Source organism: Schistocerca serialis, chromosome 8, assembly GCF_023864345.2.
Source record: "Schistocerca serialis cubense isolate TAMUIC-IGC-003099 chromosome 8, iqSchSeri2.2, whole genome shotgun sequence".
Lineage (NCBI taxonomy): Eukaryota > Metazoa > Arthropoda > Insecta > Orthoptera > Acrididae > Schistocerca > Schistocerca serialis.
In genome coordinates, this window is record NC_064645.1 from 135,428,526 (window position 1) to 135,444,195 (window position 15,670).

Genomic DNA, 15,670 nt, shown 5'->3' on the forward strand with positions numbered 1-15,670 from the left:
CGCTGCTACGTTACATACGTGTTTCAAGGTTCAGAATCTTTACACCCTCTTAGTTCCACTTATTCCCCTTGCAAAACTTCGTTTATTTTTAAGACAAATGAATCTGTTTCCGGTTGCGGTTGTTAAGGTTAACTGATATCCTCACATGTAGTCAGATGTGTTTTTCACAAGAGAGTGCTGGAGAAATGGTTGTAATGAATTACATTCAATCTCATATTTTTGTTGACTAATTAATTTAAAAAAGACAACAGATGACTTTCGAGGTACTTACAAATTAGCCAACTACGCATATTATAGGGTTGTTGCCAAGAGCTTTGGTTTGCTATTTTGTTAATATACCAGTATTTGTGTATCTATCTACATCAAATTAATCTTCAAAATGGTTCAAATGGCTCTAAGCACTATGGGACTTAACATCTGAGGTCATCAGTCCCGTAGACTTGGAACTACTTGAACCTAACCAAACTAAGGATATCACACACATCCATGGCCAAAGCAGGATTCGAATCTGCGACCGTAGCTTCAGCGTGGTTCCAGACTGAAGCGCCTAGAACCGCTTGGCCACATCGGCCGGCCAAATTAATGTAAAGTGAGTTCATCTTCAACGAAAGGAAAGTGAGAATCATTTCCAGGGCAGTCCAACAGTCATTCCTTTATAATTTTCGTGCGAAAGGGTCTGCTGCTGCGATGCATTTTTTGCATGACTTCTTCATGCCTTCAGCTACCATTCTCTTTATTTCACGCACGAGTGTACAATTTCAAATATCTAAAACGGTAGGACTATACGTTGGATACATTAGTGACACATATGATTTTAACCTACGAAAAACTCATGTCTGTAGATATACTGCGCGTAATATAACATACTTTATGAACGATTCTTTAGTGATGTATTATGCCATCTGTGTCCTTCATCTTGTGACTGGACGTAATAGTCCACAAATAAATTAGAAAAGTTTAGTCAGTAGAACAAAAGCAATGTTCCTGTTACTAAACCTTAAGGATAGAAATGGTTGTTCGCTGTTTTTGGAGCACGTTACTTAGGAGCAGTTGTTGCAAAGCTCTCACATGTAAGGTCGATTTCAATCCATCATACAGGATCACTTAGTTCGTACTACCGAATATCGTATAAACCGAGTAACAACCTGACATCCCCTTTCCGATGCTGTACAACGTTTGCATGCAGCGAAGACCGCTTTTCGAAGCAGAAATCCGGAAAACAAATTAGTGTTTCCACAACTGATGGAGTGTATACTTGGCCATCCAACAGCGCTATTCCCTGATGTTTTAACAGATGTCTTCTCATCCTGTCTCTTCTTGGCAAATACTTGCTTATGTTCCTTGAGTTGCCGATTCTGCGGAGTTCCTCCTCATTCATTCCTTCATCAGTCCACCAGATTTTCAACATTACTCTGTAACACCCCGTCCAAGTGCTTCGATTCTCTTCTGTTCCGGGTTACCCACAGTCCACGTTTCACTACCATACAATGCTGTGCTCCAAATGTACATCCTCACAAATATCTTCTTCGAATTAAGGCCTACCTGTATGTCTGACATTAGCAGACTTTTCCTGGCCAGGAATGCCCCTTTTGCCAGTGCTAGTCTGCTTTAAATGTCCTCCTTACTCCGTCCACTATGGGTTACCAGAATTTTGCTGCTAAGTTACCAAAACTCCTCAGCTTCATCTACTTCGTGACCATCAAACCTTACGTTAAGTTTCTCGCTTTTCTCATTTCTGCTATTCTCATTATTTTCGCCTTTTTTCGATTTACTCTCAACCCATATTCTGCACTCATTACACTGTTCATTCCATTCCACAGATCCTGTAATTCTTCTTCATGTTCACTGAAAATATCAATGTCATCAAAGAATCATATTACTGATACCCTTCTCCCTTGAATTTTAATTCTACTCTTGAACATTTCTTTCATTTTCCTTATTGCTCCTTCGACGCATATATTGAACAGTAGAGGCGAAATACTACATCCCTGTTTAATACCCTCTCTAATCCGAGCACTTCATTCTTTTCCAGTCATATTGTTCCCTCTTGGTTCTTGCACGTGCTTTACATCCCCCGCCTCTCCCTCTAGCTTACCCCTAATTTTTTTTTATTTCGAAAATCTCCATTATACACTGTCGAACGCGTTTTTCAGGTTGATAAATTCTATGAACGTGTTTTGATTTTGCTTCATTCAAGTTTTCACTATCAACCTCAACGCCAAAGGCGCACTTTGAAACCTTTACAATTCTTAAAGCAGAAGACGACTATTTCTCTTTCCTTATAACTACGAATTAACAGATTTCGTATTTTTTCCCTGTACTTGTACTTCAAACAATGTACTTTTCACATTTTACAGTCCTAGGTCAACGGAAGGAGGCCTATATATTTTTACCATTGATTTTGAAGATATCTACATATGTGACGAAAATTTACGTACCTTCTTATTACATTGACGTAGAAGGTTAAATATTTTTCACCGTCAAGGTACCGCAGACCTTAGTATGAAATATAAATATTGGCCTCCGTCCGTTTCTGAGAAGAAAGGGGTCTTAACAGGTGGACGGACGGAAAGACAGAGGACCGGACAACTAAGTGATCCTATAACGGTTCCCTTTTTACCTACTTAGATACTAAACCATGAAAAATATGTAAACAAACAAATAGTGGGATTTGAATGCTTGAGTATCGCGTTGTCGCTTTGATTGTGTGTGTGATGGTAAACAAATTAAAGTCATTTTACTTCGGTACGCATATGACGGTTCACGAAACTGCGTTTTCACTGTCTGACACACACACAAATAACGATGAACCATTGACTTCATGGAAATACTATACCTTTCTCAGATATTAATAATACACCGTTTTAAATATCAACCCTCAAATACTTTCGATATCTGTTATGCGTTAAGATTCTGCTTGGTGACGACTGCTTGACAACGAAGTAGAAGAAGATCGCTGACAATACAACTACCTATCTACACAACCACTGATATAGCTAACATCTGTTGATGAGACCATCTTTCATAGACTTCTATATTGAACTTGAGTTTTATGTTTTGCTCATCAACGACAGCGACGAATCGTGAAAAATCTAAAATCTCACGGCCCTTTTCTGCTGCGTATTTACTCCAATTACAAATTTAATTTTAATCGACCCAAAGCGCGGACTTCTCAGGTTCCTCCTGTTCAGGATACATTAATGTAATGTAACGGCAAAATGAACAACATCAAATGTGCTCGTACATGCAGGAGAACTGTGTTGTCAGTAGTCTGTTACTATTAAAATCTGCTTTAATACTCTTCTGCCTTGTAACATAGATGTGTAACGGAAAATACTGAATTCAGTCTTCAAACGAATACAATCCACACCCAAACAACGTACGGTGTAGAGCTCGACATTCTGTTCTGTCTTTTAATGAAAACTCTTTGTTCATTTTTAACTCGTCATACGGTTTATTACGAATTTAATTCGCTTAATTAACGTTACTGTGATCCATTCCATCCAGTTTCAGTTTATTAATTTTGAAAAGAGATGACCTTTTCAATCGAAACAATTAGCACGAAACAATTTTATATGTACACTAACAAAATGCCAGACTAGGCGCCCAGCTCTACAGGTTCGATACGTAAAGTAGAAGTAGCCCTAACGAAAGCAGAGTGGTCATCTGTATGTAACTTGGTTTGAACGCTGTAGCAATATGATCGCCATCATTTTCTTTCTTAATGAAATATGTATCCCTTATATTCTGCAAACGGAGAACCAACTTTTGTATCCAAGAACGGAAGTACATAGCACTTGAAATGAGAACAATTGTAAACCATGGCAGTTTTGACGCTCACGAAGCATGTGAGGGTAAAAACATGTAACCAGAGACGAAAAGAAATGTACAGGGTGATCAAAAAGTCAGTATAAATTTGAAAACTTAATAATCCACGGAATAATGTAGATAGAGAGGTAAAAATTGACACACATGCTTGGAATGACATGGGGTTTTATTAGAACAATAAAAAAAGAAAGTTCACAAAATGTCTGACAGATGGCGCGTGAAAGATGTCTTGGGCGCGTCGTATGGTGATGATCGTGTGCTCAGCCGCCACTTTCTTCATGCTTGGCCTCCCAGGTCCCCAGACCTCAGTCCGTGTGATTATTGGCTTTGGGGTTACCTGAAATCGCAAGTGTATCGTGATAGACCGACATCTCTAGGGATGCTGAAAGACAACGTCCGACGCCAATGCCTCACCATAACTCCGGACATGCTTTACAGTGCTGTTCACAACATTATTCCTCGACTACAGCTATTGTTGAGGAATGATGGTGGACATATTGAGCATTTCCTGTAAAGAACATCATATTTGCTTTGTCTTACTTTGTTACGCTAATTATTGCTATTCTGATCAGATGAAGCGCCATCTGTCGGACATTTTTGAACTTTTCTATTTTTTTGGTTATAACAAAACCCCATGTCATTCCAAGCGCGTGTGTCAATTTGTACATCTCTATATATATTATTCGGTGATTTATTCAGTTTTCAAATTTATACTAACTTTTTGATCACCCAGTATAGAGAAACAGACCGTTTCGAAGGTTTAGCTTTTATAATGTCTTTCTGTCATTAGCTCCCCTTTTCATGTACAGCCTTACCAATGTATTTAATAACTTGCGATTTTATTCACAATTCACTGAAAAGCAACTGTACTTCTTCCTCTTGTGATTCTTGAATGGAGTATTCTCTGTTGTTAGCTGAAATTTAGGTTTTGTTCTCTCTCATTCCTACTACAAAGCCCATATTCTCAGGTAACCGTTTCTTCTGCTTCTCTTCCTACAGCCACATTCCAATCCTCCATAACCGTTAGCTTTTCATCTTCCGTTACATACTGAATCACCCGTTCAGAATACTCATATACAGTACTTTCTCCATATCTCTTTTTTTTTTTTCTTTGGAAATTTGTGGTAAGTTCCTATGTGACCAAACTGCTGAAGTCATCGGTCCCTAGGCTTACACACTACTTAATCCAACTTAAACTAACTTACGCTAAGGACAACAAACACACCCACGCCCGAGGGAGGATTCGAAGACGGCCGAAGTGGCCGAGCGGCTCTAGGCACTACAGTCTGGAACCGCGCGACCGCTACGGTCGCAGGTTCGAATCTTGCCTCGGGCATGGATGTGTGTGATGTCGTAGGTTAGTTCGGTTTAAGTAGTTCTAAGTTCTAGGGGGCTGATGACCAAAGAAGTTAAGTCCCATAGTGCTCAGAGCCATTTGAACCATTTTGAGGATTCGAACCTCCGACGGGGGGAGCTGCACGAACAGTGGCCAGACGCCTGAGACTTCGCGGCTGCCCTGCGCGGCCCATATCTTATTGTTCTGATTTGGACGTTGGCATGAATAACTGAAATATTAGCGTTGGTTTGCTGTCGATTCTGATAAGAACAATCCTAATCACTGAGCTCTTCACAGTAAGACGCTCGTTGCCCAATCTTCTTATTCATAACGAACTCTACTCCCGTTGTAACATTTTCTGCTGCTGTTGATATTACCCTATACTTATCTGACCAGAAATCATTGTTTCCTTTTCATTTCACTCCGCTGGCTCCCCACTGTATCTGGACTGAACCGTAACATTCCCCTTTTCAGATTTTCCAGCTTCCACACCTTGTGAAACCTTCTGACATTCCGCAGCCCGACTCATAGAACGTTATCCTTTCGTTGGTTATTAAATATTTTTCTCATGGATACCTCCCGTTTGATGTTCCCTCCCGGAGATTCGAATGGCAGCCTAGTCCGTAGTCTTTCGCCAATCGAGAGATCATCATGACACTTTTTGAATTACAGGCAACATGGCCGGTGGATACACGTTATGTGTCTTTAATGCAGTGGTTTCCATTGCCTTCGGTGTCCTCATGCCCGTAATCATTGCTGATTTTTCAAGCTTTTATGGCAGTTTCCCACCCGGAGGGCAAGAGAGTGTGCTGAACCTCTGTCCGCTCCGTCCTCTCTGACAAGGACGTTCGCTGAACAAGACTTCATACGACTCTCCACAGCCAGAAGTCTTCATCTGTAGTTGCCGGTGATTTTTATTCCAAATTTAAGCACTGGAGAGGTGCGATCTTGAGACCAAGGACGTTTTACTTATTAGTCAAGATGCTACCCTAGACCACGAGTCTATTTTTTCGTCTCTGCTTTTTTACTTTTTTATCTTTCCTTTTTAGTCTATTCGATAGTCACAAGACTAGGCGCTACACTTGGAAAAGGGGAGATATGGGAAAATTCCAGTTACATTACATCATGGCTAGGCAAAGATGCAGAAATCAGATATTGGATTGTAAAGCGTACCCAGGAGCAGATACAGTTTCAGATGACAATTCAGTAATCACGAGGAGTAGGCCGAAACATAGGAGATTAATGCGCAAAGACATTAACCGTAACTCTTGATTCCTTAGTACTTCCGTATTCTCTGAGACTACAGGTGCTGCAATATTGAATAACTCAGTAGGAATTTCAGCTGAAGAGGAATGGGAATATCTAAGATGAGCAATTACATAACTTAGAAAGAAAAGCATAGGTTCAAGGAAGGTAACTGCTAAGAAACCATGAGTAGCAGAAGAAGTATTTCACTTGATAGTCGAAAGAACGAAGTACAGAAATGTTCAGGGAAAATCAGGAATACAGAAAAACAAGTCACTTAGGACTGAAATAAATAGGAAGCGCAGGGAAGCTAAGGAGAAATGGCTGTATGCCAAATGTGAAGAAATCGATAAAGATGTGAATGTCGGAAGGACTGACTAAGCCTACAGGAAAGACAAAACGATGTTCGGTGAATTAAAAGCAACAGTTGTAAGATGGAGAATGCAATGGGACTTCCACTGGTAAACGCTGAGGAGAGAGCAAATAGGTGGACAGAGAACGTCGAGTGACTCTGTGTGGGGGAGGAAGTGTCTGACGACATGACAGAAGAAGGAACAGGAGTCCTCAGGGGAGATATAAGGGATCCAGTATTAGAGTCAGGATTTGAAAGAGCTTTGGACGACATAAAATCAAATAAAGCAGAAGGGATCAATAACGTTCCATCGGAGCAACTCATGCATCCACGTTGGTGACAAGAATAATATACAGTAGAATGGAAAAGAAAATTTAGGAGCTGTTAGATGACGATCAGTTCGGCTGTATGATAGATAGGTAAGGGCGTTAGAGTAGCAGTTCTGACGTTGTGATTTACAATGAGAGCAAGACTGACGAAACGTAAGGACACTTTCATAGGATATGCCTACATGGAAGAAGTGCACAGTGTAAAACGGTGCAAGATGATCGAAATTCTGAGAAAAATAGTTGTAATACATTGGAAAAGACGGGTAACATACAATATGGACAAATCCAATAGGGAACGATATGGAGGGAGGACCAGAAACTAAGTGCCTTCGTTGGAAAGGGTGCAAGACAGAGATGTAGCCTTCCGTCCTTGCTGTTCGGTCTATTCATCGAAGTAGGAAAAACGGAAATAAAAGGAAGATCCAAGAATTGGATTAAAGATGAAGGAGAATGGATGCTAATGTAAAAATCTGCTGATGACATTGGTGTCCTTAGTAAAAGTGACGATGAGTTACAAGATTTGTTAAATGGAATGAACAGTCTAATTTGCATAGAATATGGACTGAGAAGAAATCAAATGGGCCGCGCGGTGTGGCCGCGTGGCTTGAGGCGTCATGTGACGGACTGCGCGGCCCCTCCCACCGGTGGTTCGAGTCCTCGCTGTGTGTTGTTCTTTGCACAAGTTAGTTTAAGTAGTGTGTAAGTCTAGGGACCGATGAGCTAATCAGTTTGGTCCCTTAGGAATTCACAAACATTTGAACATTTTTGAAATCGAAGAAAGATGAAACTGTTGAAAAGTAGCACAAGTGAGAATTACGAGGAATTTACGGTCAGAATTGGGGACCACTAAGCAGATGAAGTTCAAGAATTGTGCTACCTAGGCAGCCAAATAACCGTTGACGGACGGAGAGAGTACGACATAAAAAGCAGACTAGTACTGGCCATGACGGCATTCCTGGCCACGAATAGTCATATGGGGACAATTTGAGAAAGGCACTGTATGGTAGAGAAACATAGTTTGTGGGAAAAACGAAACGTAAGAGAATCGAAGGATTTGAGATATTGTGCTAAAGGACAATGTTGAAAATTACGTAGACTGATAAGGTTGGAGGAATGAGGAGATTCTCCTCAAAATCGTCGAGGAAAGGAATAAATGGAAGACACCGAGAAGAAGAACGGACAGGCCTATAGGACAGCTGTATGACATCAGGCAATGACTTCCACGTTACTATAGGGGAATGCAGAAGATGAAAACGGTAGAGGAAGACAGGTATTGGGAAAGAAATACTTGGGGTGTGGTTTGAATTGCTACTCTGAGACGACAAAGTTGACATAAGAGAGAAATTAATGGTGGGTCACACCAAACCACTCAGAAAATAGACCAAAAAATGCTTTTTTTCTCCATAGGGGCACTTATTTGTATATAAAGAGAACGTCTCTCCAGCTACACACGTCAGTTCTGTATCACGTTTTAGACAGAAAGTTTCTTGCGCAAGAGGAGGGGGTGACGTGTCAAAAGACTACGTAATTTCATGACGTCCTTTTGCATTTATTGAGACTCCGTCTATTCTCTGTCAAGAATGGAAAGTATCGATTAGCGTAACGACCGATGACCCTTTGCAATAAGCCAAAATATTTACAGCAAAGCATTTGGACGTAGAAAAAAAGTATTTCTTAATACAACAATCACTTAATCAAAAGGTCTAACTGTGAGCGTTAACTCACAAAGCAAAATTATGGTTTGTTTTCGAGAGGTGTATTTTCGAGAATATCATTGCACCTGTAATTGCTTCATTTAAGTTAGACACACGGCGTTATAATTAATATTCTGATGTAAAGTTCCTGACAGATTAAAACTGTGTGTCTCAACAGGAAGCAAACATGAAAACTCGTGCTATAGAGGCACAACTCATCACACTCCTTTAAAGCTATACTTTCGCCAGTACCCCTCCTCCGACCTTTCAAACATCACAGACATTCCTCCCCCTATCTTTCAGACGAGCACTTCTAGAATAACGGAGATGCCGGAGAAATTGCTTAGCAACAGCCTAGACGCACCGGACTGTGTGCTGATTCCAAATCCTGACAGATTAAAAATGTGTGCTCGACGTGGATTCGAACCCAGAACGTAGTATTATCCGAGCACAATGCTCGACCTGCTTTCATAGTTAATGGCGGAAGTAAAACTGTCAGGGGGTATCGTGGATCGTGCCTGGATAACGCAGGTTCCTGGGTTGGAATCTCGTTTCGGGACACATTTGTAACTGGATGTTACAAGATTGAGCACAATCCCCTGCGAAGTGAAAGTTTCACCTCGAAACGCCGTGTCTGTCAAGGTTCCTGCGTTTCAGCCAGCCTTGGAGTTTACTTCATAAGAACTTGCACCATTTGATGTCTATAAATGTAGTATTTTTTTGCACGATCCACTCTAACTGTGATGTGTATATATTAATCTGTGTAGAGTTTTTCACCCTATGGCAAACTTTCACCTGTGATGACTCTGATCACTATACATACAACGTCCGATATCCATGTATTGTTGACTGAAATTAATACGCTTCTCGTAGAACATTTGTTAACCGAAGACGTATATTTGAATACATAATTACTTCGCAGATCATTTCCAAGCTCTTCGCAGAGGGTCCACACACCACTTCACGACCGCTGCTCTCGCGGATAGCCCATGAAAAAAAATGAGCACTAAATATTCCCGTGATAACTCCAGTGTGTCTTAATTGATGACAAAGATCGTTTCTCCATGTGTATGGTTGAGACAATAAAATATAAGAGATAACTGTTGATTGAAATTTTGTGAAAAGATCTGGCCACACCGAAAAAAGCTTTTGTTTTAATGGTTGCCATGCCTTCTCACGTATCATGCATGTGGCACTCTCTCCACTGCAAAGGCTTCAATGGTTGGGGCATCCGCAGCTGTCTTAATACATTTTATAGCAAGAATGCGGCAAACAGCTGTATCTTGTACCAGTTTTAAGGCACTAATAATATCGTGATCTACAGGCATATCATTAGATGCACATAAATAGTTCGAATGGCTCTGAGCACTATGCAACTTAACTTCTGAGGTCATCAGTCGCCTAGAACGTAGAACTAATTAAACCTAACTAACTTAAGGACATCACACACATCGATGCCCAAGGCAGGATTCGAACCTGCGACCGTAGCGGTCGCTCGGCTCCAAACTGTAGCGCCTAGAAAATCACGGCCACTCCGGCCGGCAGATGCACATAAAAATGAAAACACTCTAAACAATATGGCGGAGGATATAGAAGGCCCAACCTTCATAGTTAAAACCATAATGTTCGTAGGGCAGATAGTCAATGAATAAAAGATTGGCCGGTGGTTGTTGTGATTCATCGGCGTGGCTCTGTCTTGTGCTATCTTGTTGGCGCGTCCTTATTACAAGGCATCGGATGTTTTCCGTCGCCCGCCGGCCGGAGTGGCAGAGCGGTTATAGGCGCTTCAGTCTGGAACCGCGCGACCGCTACGGTCGTAGGTTCGAATCCTGCCTCGGGCATGGATGTGAGTGATGTCCTTAGGTTAGTTAGGTTTAAGTAGTTCTAAGTTCTAGGGGACTGATGACCTCAGCAGTTAAGTCCCACAGTGCTCAGAGCCATTTGAACCATTTTTCCGTCGCCCAATTTTTCATTCAGTGAGTATCCGCCCTATAGTCATTATGGTTCTAACTATATTTTCGACCATATTGTTTACCATGTTTTAACTTTTAACTGGCGATATGGCTATAAGCCGACCGTTAGTGCCTTAGTTCAAATGGCGCTGAGCGCTATGGGACTTAACTTCTGAGGTCATCAGTCCCCTAGAACGTAGAACTGCTTAAACCTAACTAACCTAAGGACACCACACACATCCATGCCCGAGGCAGGATTCGAACCTGTGACCGTAGCAGTCGCGCGGTTCCGGACTGAAGCGCCTAGAACCGCTCGGCTACCGCGGCCGGCTTAGTGCCTTAGTAAAACTGTTTCAAGTTGCAGGTGTTTGCAGCGTTCGTGCTATAAATACACCCTCTCCCCTATTTCATGGTAATACGAAACGAACTGCCTTTCTTTTCTTTGAACTTTTTCGATGACTTCAGTCAGTCCTATCTGGTAACGATCAAATATTGCGAAGCAGTACTCCAGCAGAGGACGGACATGCGCATTGTAGACAGAAGTCTATTAACGTGACGGGGAGACTTAGACGTACGTTCAGGAACTTTGACAGCACTGGAACCCGTCGGTGGATGCATCCCGGAGTGACTGATACCGCAGCATCAGGATACCGCAGCATCAGGTGGGTCGTACTTCACTCGCAGACACCGCTTTCCGTCACCCGTCGCTCATCTACGAGCAACCGATCTACCATGACCTACCATCCCTGCCAAATCACATTGTAATCGACAGCTTTCGCCCTAACCGACGTCGGTAAAGTATACTTGGGACATGGCACTCGAAAGCAGCCTATTCGCGTCTTCGAAGTGAAAAGAAAGTTTCATCACCATTTGCCTGACGAGAGGGAGGGGTGTGTGAGTGGGTGAGGGAGGAAGGGAGAAGACTTGACGTGAACTGCTGTCGTGCATCTTGTTCTTATTCTGTGTAGTTATTACCTGCTTCGTTGTAAGAGTAAGGATAGACACACATTGAAATAGATTCCGATATCTTTTGGCAATAGCAACTACACCGATGTCCAAAATTAAAGCAATAAGCCTCTGTTTCCCGGTCCTGTGTCTAATTGACAATATAATGATACAAACTATCAACAGATGTCGGTACGATCGTATTCTGCACGGAATGTGGCATTTCTGACAACGGAAAACCACGCCAACGATGGCGTCAGGGCACCTATCAAAACAAGCAGTGTTTGCCGAGTGATCCCACATCCACAATCACCGTGTACACAGTCACAGACGGTGCAGCATGGCACAGAGAGGATGTCTACCAGAGTGTCTGCGGTGGAGGGCCATAGATGAATGGAAGCAGGACACTCGCAAACTCATGCGCCCGATGGCTTAACGTGAATCGTTCTGTCGTTTCTCGGATATGGCGACAGTTTATAGAGGCCGAAACTGTACCCGGAAAACCAGGGCAGGGCAGACCACGTCCGACATCAAAAAGAGAGTGCAATGTAACCTTCCACTACTGGTGGTGGTAAAACTCTACCTAAGTAGGAAGATTACCGATCCTGCAAGGTACTGTCTGAAGTAAACGGTTTCTTAAATTCGTGTGGTCCACGAAATTACTGGCCCCTTCCAGTTATTGCCGGGTATTAGTAATTTCTAGCGGAAGGTTTTAACCAACCGGTAAAAATTTGAACGCAACGGATAACGCAATATTTTTTGAACCACTACAGAAGGCACCTACACAGGGCTTAATAGACAGTATATAGCTTTTATTTGCTTTCATGACCCAGAATTCGACTGTGGTACTGACTTTCACATATTCTTTACGGTGGAAGGAGCAATTAATCAGTCGATGGTAGAGATTAATAGATATGTATTCAGTACCGATGGTATTTCAACAACTAGTCGTGTTTCTCTTGCAATATACATCATCAAAACTGCTCACTCTAGTTAACATTGTTCAGTTTCGCCTCGTAATTATGGAATGGGAGAGGGGAGTGCAGACCTGGCTTCGATGTAATTTTACACAAACACACAATAACATTCAGTTGCTATAGGCGACTCAGAACAAGTTCAGCAAACACACTACAAGCAAAACTAGGTCAGGGTGGAAGAGTATTTCACAAATCTTTATCAAATCAGTGGGCATTAAAATCTGATACGTGTCCTAGTGGCACGAGTTTAAACCGGCCGTTGTGGCTGAGCGGTTCTAGGCGCTTCAGTCCGGAATCGCGCTGCTGCTACTGTCGCAGATTCGAATCCTGCCTCGGGCATGGATGTGTGTGATGTCCTTAGGTTAGCTAGGTTTAAAGTTCTAAGTCTAGGGGACTGATGACCTTAGATGGTAAGTCCCGTAGTGCTTAGAGCCATTTGAAACATTTAACCCCTGTATCTTTCTTAGCACACAACATCGCCAACAAATCAAATAGTTATGGGGGAGCACAAGAAACATCATGACTTCAATGCTATGGGAATTTAATTTAGTAATTTATTCGAATTTCAGTAGAACTTTGCGTTTGTGCCTTGGTCAGACCATACACCATGGGCCTTAAGCTCACGGCCATATTTTTGCTCTGTGCTTAATAGAAATTCACTCATTCAATGTATTTTAATCTGCCCTTTCATTTATAGTAATATTTTGGGGATTTTTATTTATTTTCTTTATGTTTTCTTTGTCAACTTACTTTTGCTCCCCGTGGTCGGTAGGAACAACAGCCACATTTATAAATTGTAGTTTCGGTCTTAAAATGTATTGTACACGATGAATAATCATACGATAGTGGGCGAGTGTAAAATAGGGAAGGAATAATCTTGTGTGTCCGTATTTTTCTGGATTTCTGTTGGCTACCGAATCTTGTTCACGTGTGTTGAATAGCATTGGAGTGATGATGTTTCCTGTTCTGCGCCATAACTATTTGATTTGTTGGCGATGTTGTGCGATATGTAAAATACATGGTTTAACCTCATGCCACTAGGAAAAGTATGCCCATTGATTTGATAAAGACTTACGAAATACTCCTCCACCCTGACATAATTTTGCTTGTAGTCTTTTCTGAACTTGTTCTGAGTCACCTATAGCAATTGAATGTAGGTGCCTTCTGTAGTTGTTCAAAAAATATTGCGTTATCCGTTGCGTTCAAATTTTTACCCGTTGGTTAAAACCTTCCGCCATAAATTATTAATACTCGGCAATAGCTCGCAGGGGCCAGTAATTTCGTGGACCACACGAATTTAAGAAACCATTTACTACAGATAGTAACTTGCAGGAGCGGTAAGGAAATGACAAGGCGACGGTAATCTTCCTACTTAGGTAGCGTTATATCACCACCAGTACTTTAAGGTTACACTGCAAGAGGATCGTTATCTGGCTGTAGGGGCGCGTACCGCCTTATTACTGCGCAGCAGTTAGCGTGTGACCTCGCAAAATCCACTGGACGTGTTTTTTCGGAGCAAACGGGGTATAGAAGACTTCGACAAAGTGGCCTTTATTGTCGGAGACCTGCTGTGTGTGTACCTGTGACGCGTCTTCATTGAAGGGAAAGTCTGGAGTGGACTCGTCAACATGCCACCTGGACAGGCTAGCAGTGGGCTAATATTCTTCTGACAAATGAGTCCCTATTTGGACTGGAGAGTGATTCCAGGCGTATTCCCATCTGAAGACGATTTCGAGATCCGAACATTGTGGAAAGAGACCGCTATCGACGAGGATCGTGGGATGACATGGTGTTGACCACTCTAACACCTCTTAACGAAATTGTACGGGTGAATCGGAGAGGTGTAACTGCTGTCAGGTATTGTGACAATGTCTTGAGATCTCACGTACGTTTGTCTCGAGATACTGTGCGCTCACGCTTCGTATTGATGAACGCTAGTGTTCGACCTCATAGATAACGAGTGGCTGATGTTTTCTTGGAAGCGGAAGATACTGCATGTATAGCGTGGCCTGCTCGCTCTCCCGATTTGAATCCTATAGAGCATGTCTGGGATGCACTAGGTATACGCGTTGCATCACGTCAACATCCACCAATCCCCCTCAGAAACTAGCGAGCAGCTCCGCAGGAAGAATGGGCATTATTGCCTCAACACGGCGCAGATGACGTTATTCGCAGCATGCCCCATCGTTGTCAGGCCTGTACTGGCGCCAAAGGTCGTCACACCCCATAGTGAGCACATAACCATTTATCGCAATGTGTGTGCAACCCAGTCAATCTGGAAAAAAACGAACAACACTTTTGTCTACTTTTATGCATGTTGCAGTTGTTTACGTTCATCATTCTTTATGTTGTTTCTGTTATGCTATCACCTGTATGTTGTTTTGTAGCAAGATAACTGCAACCTTGCAAAATTTCCGTTTCTTGCTTTAATTTTGGACACCACTGTACTGATTATAGTAACATAGTTACCTGAAATTTCTTCCATGGTATAAGATGTGACCAGCCTTAGTTTTACGTAAAAAATTAGAAGACTGGATAAAAACTATGAGACGAAGAATGCTAACTTAATCAATGCTGCGAAAAACTGATGCAATACCGTAAACTGTAAATTGTAAGTATGATGTAAAAATTCGACAGCTTTATATTATTGCATTTATATTAATGATCCTCATCGCAGTTTCATTTTGTTTTCGTGCTAAAATAATTGATTTCATACTGTGGTATTATTAGTTAGTGCATTAATTTGTTTCAGTATCTTTGAAGTATCTCTCTTCGATCTAAAAAATCTTTTTTACTGCTGTCGTCTTTGTATTGTAACGTTATGAAAATAGCATTACTTTTAACATGTTGTAGAAAACACATGTGCTGCACTGTGACAGAATGCAGAAAGTTTTTCCTACCAGTTATAAGGCAAGCACAGCTTCTTCATACATGTAGAAATGTATGTAACGCCTACGAATGCTCTAAAGTGCGGTGATTCTTCAAGAGTGCAGGGCGGCGTATGACTTTCCT